Raw genomic sequence first — 12,148 nt, forward strand, 5'->3', positions numbered from 1 at the left:
ACTGCTGGATCAGGAGTCGACATTGGCGAGTGGTGTGCTTCGGGTAGATGATATTCCCCTCTTCGTCTTTCTTCGTGTGGATGTGACATGGCATATCCATTACGTCGTTCCCTTCTTTATCCTTTACCTTCTTGGGGTTCCAGGATCCTTTTGGTTTCCCCTTAAACTTTCCCTGAGTCACGGCCAGAGCCTCTCCAGGAGCTGCCGGTTCAGCCTTCCGCTTCTGTTTCCGACTGGTGTTTCCTTTGTCCGACTGACTCGGCTTGTGCTTGCCGCTTCGGAGTCGGTCTTCTTCTTCGCCATTGGCGTACTTGGTAGCAATCTCCATCATCCGACTCAAGGTCATGTCACCGGTTCGACCAAACTTCAAACTCAGTTCTCTGTTCTTGGCGCCATCTTTGAAGGCGCAGACTGCCTGATGATCAGACACATTCTCCACAGTGTGGTGCAAAGTGATCCACCTCTGAATATATTCTCTGAGAGTCTCATTAGCCTTCTGCACGCAGACTTGCAACTCTGTCAATCCAGCTGGTCGCTTGCAAGTCCCTTCAAACGTTCTGATGAACACTCGGGACAGATCTTCCCAAGCGTAAATGCTGCTAGGAGGTAATTGAGTCAACCATGCCCTGGCAGAACCTTCCAGCATGAGGGGCAAATGCTTCATGGCCACCTCGTCGTTCCCACCACCAATCTGAACTGCCACTCGGTAGTCTTCAAGCCAAGTTTCAGGCTTAGACTCACCACTGAACTTGCTGACTCCTGTTGCCAACCTGAAATTGGGAGGGATAACTGCGGCTCTGATAGCTCTGCTGAAACATTCAGGACCAGAAATATGCATTCGATTGCTTGTGGGCGCATCTCTGTCGAGTCCGCCCCGATGAGCTCTGTTCCGGTCGACCAAACCTTGCACGATAATGGATCGCGCATCGAAGCCTGGTTCTCTGGGGTCGACTGGAACCCTTCGCCCTGTACTGTACTGACGCCTGTCATCTTGCCACCGAGGAGCGTAAGACCCACCCCTCGGAGGGGAATTGGGCGCTCGACGCCTATCATCTCGGTCGCCATATTGATCTTGCCGATTCTCGCGCCCTTCACGCCGCGGAGGCGATCTGGGGCTGTGAGCCGACTGAACCGTATTCGCAGTGACGGAACGACTGTGAATTCTGTTGCGCGACTGAGACACGGCTGAATTCTGATCTCCTGCTGCCCGGAGCAGATCCCTGATCTGCAGCAAACCTCTGCCAGCTTCCGACTGCGAAGGCTGGATGGACTCTGCTATACGGGTCGCAGCTGCTAAATTCTGGATTGGGGTTCGATATACCTGAGTCGGCGGGAAGAGTTGACGTCGACTGGTGTCGGGAACTCGTTGCCGCGCGCGCTCGTCGAGTGCTCGCTGAAGATTCTCCAGTCGAGTGCGTTCGGCCAAATTGGCCAGACGTGCCTCCTCCAAGGCACGAGCCTCGGGGGTTTCTCCTGCGATGGGAGTACGCAGGGCATCCATGTTCCTGCGGCGAAGTTCTTCTCTTTGCAGAGAGTCGAGTGGCTCGGGCTGGTACTCTTCGTGGCGTCGTGCGGGGTCGCCTCCGTCACCTGCTCCACCATCACGGGCGAAGCCAGGGGGACTGCGGGGCCCGTCGACCATCAAGATTTCCGCCGCTGGATCACTGCTACCGCACTCGGATGCAGTCTCTACGGAGCCAGTCGACAGATCGAACAAGCCGTAGAGAGATTCGTTGGGCTCGATTGCCGCTACTTGGGTGGTGGCCGATTGGCGAGCCACCGCGTGCCTCACCCATCGCTGAAGCCTCGACCGGCCCGAGCGCTTGCGCTGGCGGGAGACCGGGAGGGTGGACGATGGGGGAGCCGACCGATACTGGGTCGACGGTTGCCGCAGCAGAACGCCGCGGACACATGCGCGAAAATGCGTCGCACCGCGGACGGGGAGCGCATCTACGTCGAGTGGAGCCTCCTGGAGCCACGCGGAGTCGTCGGCGATGAAGGTGAGAGTGCCGAGACGGATCTCTTGACCCCCGACCAAAGCTCCAGCAGACACCATGATGAAAGTACTCGGAAGAATCGCAACTTCTCCACAAAATCGCTAAAACACCTGCCCCACGGTGGGCGCCAACTGTCGTGGTTCTAAGCCTGACAGTAGAGTGGGGGGTAGGTATGGAGAGGCAAGGTCCTAGCTATGGAGAGGTTGTAAACACAAGGGATGTACGAGTTCAGGCCCTTCTCGGAAGAAGTAATAGCCCTACGTCTCGGAGCCCGGAGGCGGTCGAGTGGATTATGAGTATATAAGTTACAAGGTGCGGAACCCCTCTGCCTGTGGAGGGGGGTGGCTTATATAGAGTGCGCCAGGACCCCAGCCAGCCCACGTAGGAGAGGGTTTAAGGTGAGTTAAGTCTGGGGCGTTACTGGTAACGCCCCACATAAAGTGTCTTTACTATCATAAAGCCTACTTAATTACAGGCCGTTGCAGTGCAGAGTGCCTCTTGACCTCCTGGTGGTCGAGTGAGTCTTCGTGGTCGAGTCCTTCAGGTCAGTCGAGTGAGTCCTTCGTTGGTCGACTGGAAGGCGACCTCTTCTAAGGATGTCCTTGGGTAAGTTACTTGGATCAGGTCCATGACCCTACCCTAGGTACATAACCCCATCACGCGCCAAATGTCAGATTTCAGGTTCCGGCAAAACCCTTGAAGTTCGAACACTGGGGTGCACACAAAGACCTCTCCCCCTCTCTTGAAAGCACACTCTATGATCTCACGGCCTAGCTCGACGAACCCAAAGAACACGAGACACAAGATTTATACTGGTTCGGGCCACCATTGTGGTGTAATACCCTACTCCAGTGTGGTGTGGTGGATTGCCTCTTGGGCTGAGGATGAACAGTTACAAGGGAAGAACAGCCTCCGAGGAGAGGTGTTCTTGTGCTTAGTGAACTTGAGTGGCTGGGGTGATATGGATCCGACCTAGGTCCCAATCAGATGCCTCCCTATGGTGGTGGCTAGTCCTATTTATAAAGGCCCTGGTCCTCTTACCAAATATTGAGCGTGAAGGGATCGCACAACATCCAAATTCGAAGGGAGACAACTAGTACAAGCTATCCTGACAAAAGTAGTCTTTGCCTGCCAAAGGCTCTGGTGGTGACGCCATCTTGGGCTCCACAGTGACCTCCGTCCTGCCGTCCTTCTGGTCTTGGTCTTGTTGCACCGATATGGAAACCTTTGCCTAACGCCTCAGGACTCCTCGTCTGCCCTTGCCCCTTTAGCACCAAAGAGGAAATGAGGACATTGCACGCGCTGGCGCCTGCCTAGCTCCAGTCGTCACGACTTGCGTCAGAAACCTCGTGAGGCGCCCCTTGCCTTGATCTCTCTGCCCCTCGCGAGCCAGCCTGGTGAGGCCGTCCTTGAGGAGGTCTTGCGTCGTCCGCCTCGCGAGGGTCTTGAATGTTTGATGGTGAAGATGGGTCGTATAGGGCCGCTGGTGGAGCCACATTGCGGGCCGCAGGCAGGCAAGTCTGGGAACCCCCGTTCCCAGAACACCGACAAAGACGAATAGGAGGAGGAAGAAGAGAGAAATTCACCCCTTAAGGGGAGAAAGAATAAAAGGGTGGCCTCTATAGACCCAGAGGCGGAGGCGTCCAAGAGGGGGAAGATATCCCTCTCGGACGGCTCAGATTCAGATGCCGAAGCCATCCCCAAGTGGCACCCCAGATCGAAGCCCCTGGCTGCCTCGTAAATATCCCAGGATTCCGTACATACATCCGGTTTTTATGATTGTAATTCCAACACATTTGTATTATGTGCCTTAGTCCGGCCCGCGATCTACCCCAATTATCATCATCTTCGGGGAATTCGCTGGCGCCGGAGATGGTGGAGAGCGAGACGCCTCCGTGAACCTCCCTGCCAACCATTATGGATGACATCGAAGTGTTGTCCCAAAGAACCTCCCCAGGCCATGGAGAGGGGCGGGAGGCCGCCAAGACAACTCCAAAGGGTGACACCTAGGCTGCCGAGAACATGGGGGAACCAACCCCTATGGAGACTGACGACGGGGGGCCTGACCAATCTGGCCCCCGACCGACACAATTCTGGAGACCCATACGGCTTCGGAATTGAGCGAGCAACCCCCTTTAAAGGAGGGGGAAGCATCGACTCCACCGGCGACCTTTATCAATCCGGAGGCGCCGGACACTTTGGTGGAAGCACTTCGATGTGCTTCCGCCGTGGAGGAGCACCGTACCCTAATGGGTATGGTGGTTGAGAAGATTTAGTCCGTTACTGACGGGCTTTGAGGTATGCGGTATAAGACGCTTTTTTATATGAAGGAAATGTGCCTGTATATAGATAGTAGCCCCTGAGACTCTGTTTGGAAGAAAACCAAACAAAGGATCAAATGATTATCGCAGAAGGTAACATACATATCTATTGAATGAACATGTTTCCTTGTTGGCGGCGACCGCCCAGGCCGCTGAAGTTTCCGAACTCAAGCAAAAGCTGAAGCTGGCCGGTGATGACCTCGACCGCATTAACAAGCGGTTCGATGAGGCGTAAGGTATGTTTTGTATGACTGAAATTATATGCGAGTGTAGAGTTTAAGATTACACACTTTCTTATGTAAATGATTGCGGGCAGTGTGGCTGAGGTTGAGACCCTCAAGGGCGCCCTGTCGCAAGCCGAAGAGCAGGCGAGGGCGAATAGAGCGGCTGCTAATAAAGTGGCTGCAGACTTAAAGACCAAGCAGACCACTGCTACCTCTTGAGCATGCGTTGGTTTTCCCTTGAAGAGGAAAGGGTGATGCAGCAAAGCAGCGTAAGTATTTCCCTTAGTTTTTGAGAACCAAGGCATCAATCCAGTAGGAGACCACACGCGAGTCACCTCGTACCTACACAAACAAATAAGAACCTCGCAACCAACGCGATAAAGGGGTTGTCAATCCCTTCACGGCCACTTGCGAGAGTGAGATCTGATAGAGATAATGATAATAAGATAAATATTTTTGGTATTTTTATGATATAGATTAAAAGTAAAGATTGCAAAATAAAATAGATTGGAAACTTATATGATGGAGAATAGACCCGGGGGCCATAGGTTTCACTAGTGGCTTCTCTCAAGATAGCATAAGTATTACGGTGGGTGAACAAATTACTGTCGAGCAATTGATAGAAAAGCGAATAATTATGAGAATATCTAGGTATGATCATGTATATAGGCATTACGTCCATGACAAGTAGACCGACTCCTGCCTGCATCTACTACTATTACTCCACACATCGACCGCTATCCAGCATGCATCTAGAGTATTAAGTTCATAAGAACAGAGTAACGCTTTAAGCAAGATGACATGATGTAGAGGGATAAACTCATGCAATATGGTATAAACCCCATCTTTTTATCCTCGATGGCAACAATACAATACTGTCGTTTCCCTTTCTGTCACTGGGATCGAGCACCGCAAGATTGAACCCAAAGCTAAGCCCTTCTCTCATTGCAAGAAAGATCAATCTAGTAGGCCAAACCAAACTGATAATTCGAAGAGACTTGCAAAGATAACCAATCATACATAAAAGAATTCAGAGAATATTCAAATATTTTTCATAGATAATCTCGATCATAAACCCACAATTCATTGGATCTCGACAAACACACCGCAAAAAGAGTTACATCGAATAGATCTCCAAGAGAATCTAGGAGAACTTTGTATTGAGATCCAAAGAGAGAGAAAAAGCCATCTAGCTAATAACTATGGACCCGAAGGTCTGAGGTAAACTACTCACACATCATCGGAGGGGCCATGGAGTTGATGTAGAGGCCCTCCGTGATCAATGCCCCCTCCGGCGGAGCTCCGAAAAAGGCCCCAAGATGGGATCTCTTGGGTACAGAAGGTTGCGGCGGTGGAAATAGGGTTTCGTGGTGCTCCTGGATGTTTTCAGGGTATGTGAATATATATAGGAGGAAGAAGTAGGTCGGTTGAGCCATGAGGGCCCACGAGGGGGGAGGGCGCGCCCCCCTGCCTCGTGGCCACCTCGTTGGTTGCTTGACGTCCACTCCAAGTCATCTGGATCACGTTTGTTCCAAAAAACACGCTCCCGAAGGTTTCATTCCGTTTGGACTCCGTTTGATATTCCTTTTCTGTGAAACAATGAAATAGGCAAAAAAACAGCAATTTGGGTTGTGCCTCCAGTTAATAGGTTAGTCCCAAAAATAATATAAAAGTGTAAAATAAAGCCCATTAACATCCAAAACAGATAATATAATAGCATGGAACAATCAAAAATTATAGATACATTGGAGACGTATCAACCACCCTCCGCCAATATGAGGAGAGGGTGACCGAAGTCGAGCAAGAGCTCAAGGACGCTGTTCGTAAGTGTGAGGCCTTCGAGGAGAAAAATAATGCCCAAGCAGTCGAACTCTCCAAGGCTCTCCAGGTGGCCAGGGAGGCACATACGGAGTCCCGGGCGGCTCGCGAGGAGATCAAGCAGGCCGAACAGATAGCGACTGGTAAGCCCTTTCTTTTGCAGAGGAAATTCGGCAGTCAAAAATATGCCTTGCTTACTCGATTATGGAGTTCTCAGACGTGTTTGAGGATCTTCCTTAGAGCGTTCCCGGTGCTGTGAAGTTTTTCCGGGCCCAAGAGAGGAATACGACGGAGAAACTCTTCTGGTTGCAGTACCTGGCGCCGGAGCATCTAGTGCTGTTGAATGACCAGATGATGCAGCTGGCGGAGCTGCACAGGATGTCCGGACTGGCCATGAAGGACATCATAGTCTGGCTATGGCCGGCCGAACCTATTCCTGGCAGCTACTTCGGCCTGGTCAAGCGGCTCACCGACGCCCTTCCCCGAATTGAAGCTGTGAAGTGCTCTTCGTGCATTGAGGGTGCTCGGATGGCCTTTGCCCGTGTTAAGATGCATTGGGCGAAGATGAAGGCCGCCGTCGTGGCAGTTGAGGGCCCACCTGAAGGCAAGGACTATCGCAAGCCAGAGCGATATTTTGAAGACATCCTAGAGGGTGCTCGTTTAATAGAGGGTCAATGCTCAAAGTATATTATATTTGAATGAATGTCTCCGGGCTGTCCAGACTTTGTGTTATGAAAACAAGGCTTGTATAATATATTTGTGCCTTTATGTGAAATTATTTTCCTCATGTGTGGCCGTATTTATTTCTGAAAGTTTGCCAGCCGTTGGCTTCAGCCCCCACATAGATACTACGAGGGTGTTCGGAGTTGCACATGGGCACACTTGACCCAACGTCTTGGTCCATAAAGGAGGTGGTAGTGCAGCGAACCAGGCAATCAGACTATGCGGCTTTATCACTCTCACTTAGCCATAGGAGTTTGACAATGGGACTGTAGGCTAGCCCCTAGTGCTTGTTCGGCTTATCCGAACTTGGGTGCCTTAGGCGTGTGACTGGGTGGAGGCCAGTCCTTCGTATAATACAGAAAAAATCGCAAAATATTTAGTAAGTCGCCGAACCGCTGACCAGCTCTCGCTATATCATGACAGTCAGTTTTTGGCTTTCTCTACTGAGGTGTTTGACCGGACGAGCCAAAAACACAATCGCAGTAGTTCTCCCTTTACTACCTTAACCGAACTAGCGGAACATAAGGTGGTAACCATAGGAGCCAGGCAAAACAACTATTGACCGAAGATATGATTCGGAGCCGATGCATATAATGTGGTATTCGGGACACCGAAGTATACTATAAAAGTGTACGGACTTTTTGTTTTTGAAAAATATATGTGGCCGAATAGAGACCTTGGCAATTTGTGCTGGGGTGTATATGTCAATCCGTCGTGAAGACAGAATACAGATTATGAAATAAGCCAATACCGAATAAGGTTGGACAAAACTGTTTCCGCTATAGTCTACTTGATACGTCAAACATGTTCTTATAGAGAATGCCATAATCATCAAGGCTATTTTACATGCCAAGAATCTGAGAACAAGGGAAAGTTGTATACATGTCCTAAAAAAGGTGGCCTTGAAGGTCCTTTGGACACCCTGCCGCACGTCTGCGCAGCTTTTCACCTTGGTGTAGGATCCTTTAAGAGGATCAACAATCGAGTATATAGAAGGGGCCTAGGAAAGGGCCATTTGTTCTACCGAAAAGTGATTTGGGTTTTAAGAACCTGAAAAATAAAGAAGATAAAAGGGAGAAAAAAGGAAGAATATTAAGGTCCGAATAGGGTCGAGCCATATTCTGGACTTTGTCCTTAGTGTGCCTCTGTTCTTGCCCATGGTATGCGCGGTACGTATGCCCGTGATTAGGTGGGGGTTTTGACGGAGGCCGAATTGCTAATCAAGCTCTGGATGAACCGAACTTTTGTTCTGCAAGGTAGACCAGACTCGTTTGACAGTTTCCGGGGGCTTGATGGCCGATGAAGTATTCGGCTTGATAAGGCCACCCTGTACCTCAGCTATGAGGCCCGCGGCATGCTCCTCGGTACGGAGGGAGCGCTCCATGTTTTCATTGACTGTTATAACGTCACGTGGTCCGGGCATCTTAAGCTTTAGATAGGCATAGTGCGGGACTGCATTGAAAGGGGCAAAAGCGGTTCATCCGAGCAGTGCATGATGACCACTACGGAAGGAGACGATGTCGAAGATCAAAGTTCGCTTCAAAAGTTATCCGGTGAGCCACAGAATACCTCCAGCGTTATTGACCCTGTGCAACAGGCCTCTACGCCGGGTATTACTCCCTTAAAGGTGGTTTTGGTGGGCTTGATCCTTGAGGGATCAATACCCATTTTACGGATAGTGTCCTGATAAAGCAGGTTAAGACTACTATCACCGTCCATGAGGACTCGCGTGAGATGGAATCCGTCAGTGATTGGATCAAGGGCCAATGCTGCCGAACCTCCATGGTGGATACTGGTCGGATGGTCTCTGCGGTCAAAAGTGATCGGACAGGCCGACCATGGGTTGAATTTTGGGGCGACTGGCTCTATGGCGTAAACGTCCCTTAGTGCGCGCTTGCGCTCCCGCTTGGGGATATGAGTGACGTAGATCATATTCACTGTTTTTACCTCGGGGGGGGGGGGGATTTATTTTGCCCCCCTGTGTTTGTTGGGCGAGGCCCGTCGTCATCCTCGCTGGGCGGCCATTTCCCCTTATGTTCGGTGTTTAGCTTACCGACCTGTTTAAAGACCCAACAATTCCTGTTGGTATGATTGGCAGGCTTGTCCGGGGTGCCATGGATCTGGTAAGGCCGATCGAGTATTCTGTCCAAACTGGATGGACCATCTTTGTTTCCTTTGAATGGCTTCTTCCGTTGACCGGGTTTAGAGCCACTGAATCCGGCATTGACCGCCGTGTCTTCGGTATCTTCATTGTTGCTTCGACGCTTGTGTTTGTTGCATCGTGGCCTACCGTTTCCATCTCTAGCTTCGGAGGTGCCAGGGTTGCTGGTGTTGTTGCTTCTACGAGCTAGCCAGCTATCTTCTCCCATGCAAAAGCGGGTCATGAGTGCAGTAAGAGCTGCCATGGACTTCGGTTTTTCTTGGCCGAGGTGCAGGGCGAGCCAGTCAGACACTGTGTTTAAAGGCCGCCAGGGCTTCGGCGTCCGGACAGTCGACAATTTGGTTCTTCTTAATTAAGAACCTGGTCCAGAGTTTTCGGACAGACTCTCCGGGCTGCTGGACTATATGACTGAGGTCATTGGCGTCCGGGGGGAGGACATAGGTACCTTGGAAGTTGTCTCTAAAGGCGTCTTCCAAATCTTCCCAGCTACCAATAGAGTTCTCTGGGAGGATATTTAGCCAGTGTCATGCTGGTCCTTTCAATTTTAAGGGGAGGTATTTGATGGTGTGGAGATCGTCACTACGGGCCATGTGGACATGGAGGAGGAAGTCTTCAATCCATACCGCGGGATCTATCATGCCGTCGTATGATTCGATGTTTACGGGTTTAAACCCTTCTGGGAACTGGTGTTGCATTACCTCATCAGTAAAGCATAAGGGGTGTGTGGCGCCTCTGTATCGGGCAACGTCACGACGGAGTTCAGATAACATCCGTATGCGGTTTTCGACCCTGGTGAGGTTATGCCTATCGCGCCAAGCTTGACGGTCGTCTTCTCGCATTGGGGCGTGCCCCCTTGATTCATAGATTGATCTGGCTTGGCCTGCTCTATTGCTCAAGTCTTGTCGTAGGTCGTAGGTGTATCCTAGAGCCGCTGTCTCTCTGCCCTTACGACGAGGTGGTGTGGGTTGGTGTTCGTCGTAGGTGGCCGCTTTATCTCTTCCACGTGGTGGCCGGTCTGGTTCATCAGCGCAGTCATGTTTCGACGGTTCTAGATCGAAGGCCTCGTCGTTGAATTGTGGTAGTAGCCGACGCTTTGGATAACTCTTTGTTGGGCGCTGGAGGCCATATTCTTCGGCACCTAGGACCTAGGTCCATCTGTCATTGAGTGTATCCTGTTCGGCTTGGAGCCGTTGCTGCTGCTTTTTTAGGCTTCTTGAAGTGGTGATTAGTTGGCGCTTAAAGCGCTCCTGCTCGAGGGGTTCCTCTGGCACGATGAAATCTCCACTGCCGAGGCTGACCTCATCCTCGGAGAGCGGTAGATAGTTGCTATCTTCTGAATCCTCGTTCCCGACTGGATCGTCGGGGTTAACTTTCCCCTCCTCCACATCATCCTATTCGGATGTGGGCTCGGTGGGGGCTTCGGTATCTTCGGCATTCTCTAGAGTGTTATTGTCTCCGGTGCCGGTATTACTGTCTTTATCACGACGCGATTTTGAGCAGCGTCGCTGGCGTCGACGCTTCGGTGGTGCCTCAGCAGGTTTGTGCTCAGCCGGATCCTTCCTGCCTTCGCCATCAACCTCTTTGGGTGTATCCACCATATACACGTCGTATGTGGAGGTGGTCGTCCAATGTCCGGTAAACGGCGGGTCTTGGCCTTGTTCATCTTCGGCATCCCCGTCCATGTCGTCAATGTCTTCGGAGGTGTAGTCTAGCATGTCGGTTAAGTCCTCGATGGTGGCTATGAAGTGGGTGGAGGTGGGACGTCAAATTCCCTACTCTCAGCCCCTAGTCCGGGCTGGGCATAGTTCGATGGTGATTCCTCTATAATGGCGAGGGACCGCATTAAGTCTAGAGCCTCGTTTAAGAGGGAGGATTGGACGGGGAAACGAGAGTCCGCGGGGCTGGCCAGGGCAAAGATCTCCTGGCCACGCTCGCTTGGCGCGGACTTCGAGAGTTTGGAGCTGGAGTCCGGGGGCGAGTCTGGCCTTTCAATGATAGGGGGAACCCAGTCTGATTCCGTGCTGGCCGAGGAAAAAATTGCCTCCGGATCTCCGATAGTGAGCTTCATGCCAGAGAGTCCGGCGGGCTCCAAACTCCCATCTTTGGACCCGGTAGTTTGCTCCAGATCTAAGGCCAGAGTGGTGGTCAGGGCCCCGAACCCTTCGAAGATCAAGTCTCCTCGGATATCAGCGACATAATTTAGGTTCCCGAAACTGATCTGATGACCAGGGGCGTAGCTGTCGATCTGTTCGAGGTGGCTAATTGAGTTGGCACGCAGAGCGAAGCCACCGAACACAAAATTTTGACCGGGGAGGAAAGTTTCCCTGGAAACGACATCGTTGTTGATGATCGAATGAGCCATCGAACCTTCTGTCGACGGCACAGTAGAATTCTCAATGAAAGCACCAATGTCGGTGTCAAAACCGGCCGATCTCGGGTAGGGGGTCCCGAGCTGTGCGTTTGAGGATCAAAGGTAACACGAGACAAGGGAGACACGGTGTTTACCCAGGTTCAGGCCCTCTTAATGGAGGTAAAACCCTACGTCCTGCTTGATTGTATTTGATGAGTATAGGGGTTACAAGAGTTGATCTACCTCGAGATTGTAATGGCTAAACCCTAGATGTCTAGCCTATATGATTTGTCTTAGCCTCTACGGACTAAACACACCGGTTTATATAGACAGCGGAGAGGCCTAGGGTTGTACAGAGTCGGTTTACAGAGAAAGGAAACTACACATCCGGACGTTAAGTTGCCATCCATGCAAAAGAGAGTCCTACCCGGACACGGGGGAGGGTCTTCTACCTTGTATCTCCATGGCCGATCAGTTCGGCCCATATTAGATAGCCCGGACACCCGAGGACCCCTTAGTCCAGGACTCCCTCACCAACGGGTCCATAGCAGTTG

Source organism: Triticum dicoccoides, chromosome 5A, assembly GCF_002162155.2.
Source record: "Triticum dicoccoides isolate Atlit2015 ecotype Zavitan chromosome 5A, WEW_v2.0, whole genome shotgun sequence".
NCBI lineage: Eukaryota > Viridiplantae > Streptophyta > Magnoliopsida > Poales > Poaceae > Triticum > Triticum dicoccoides.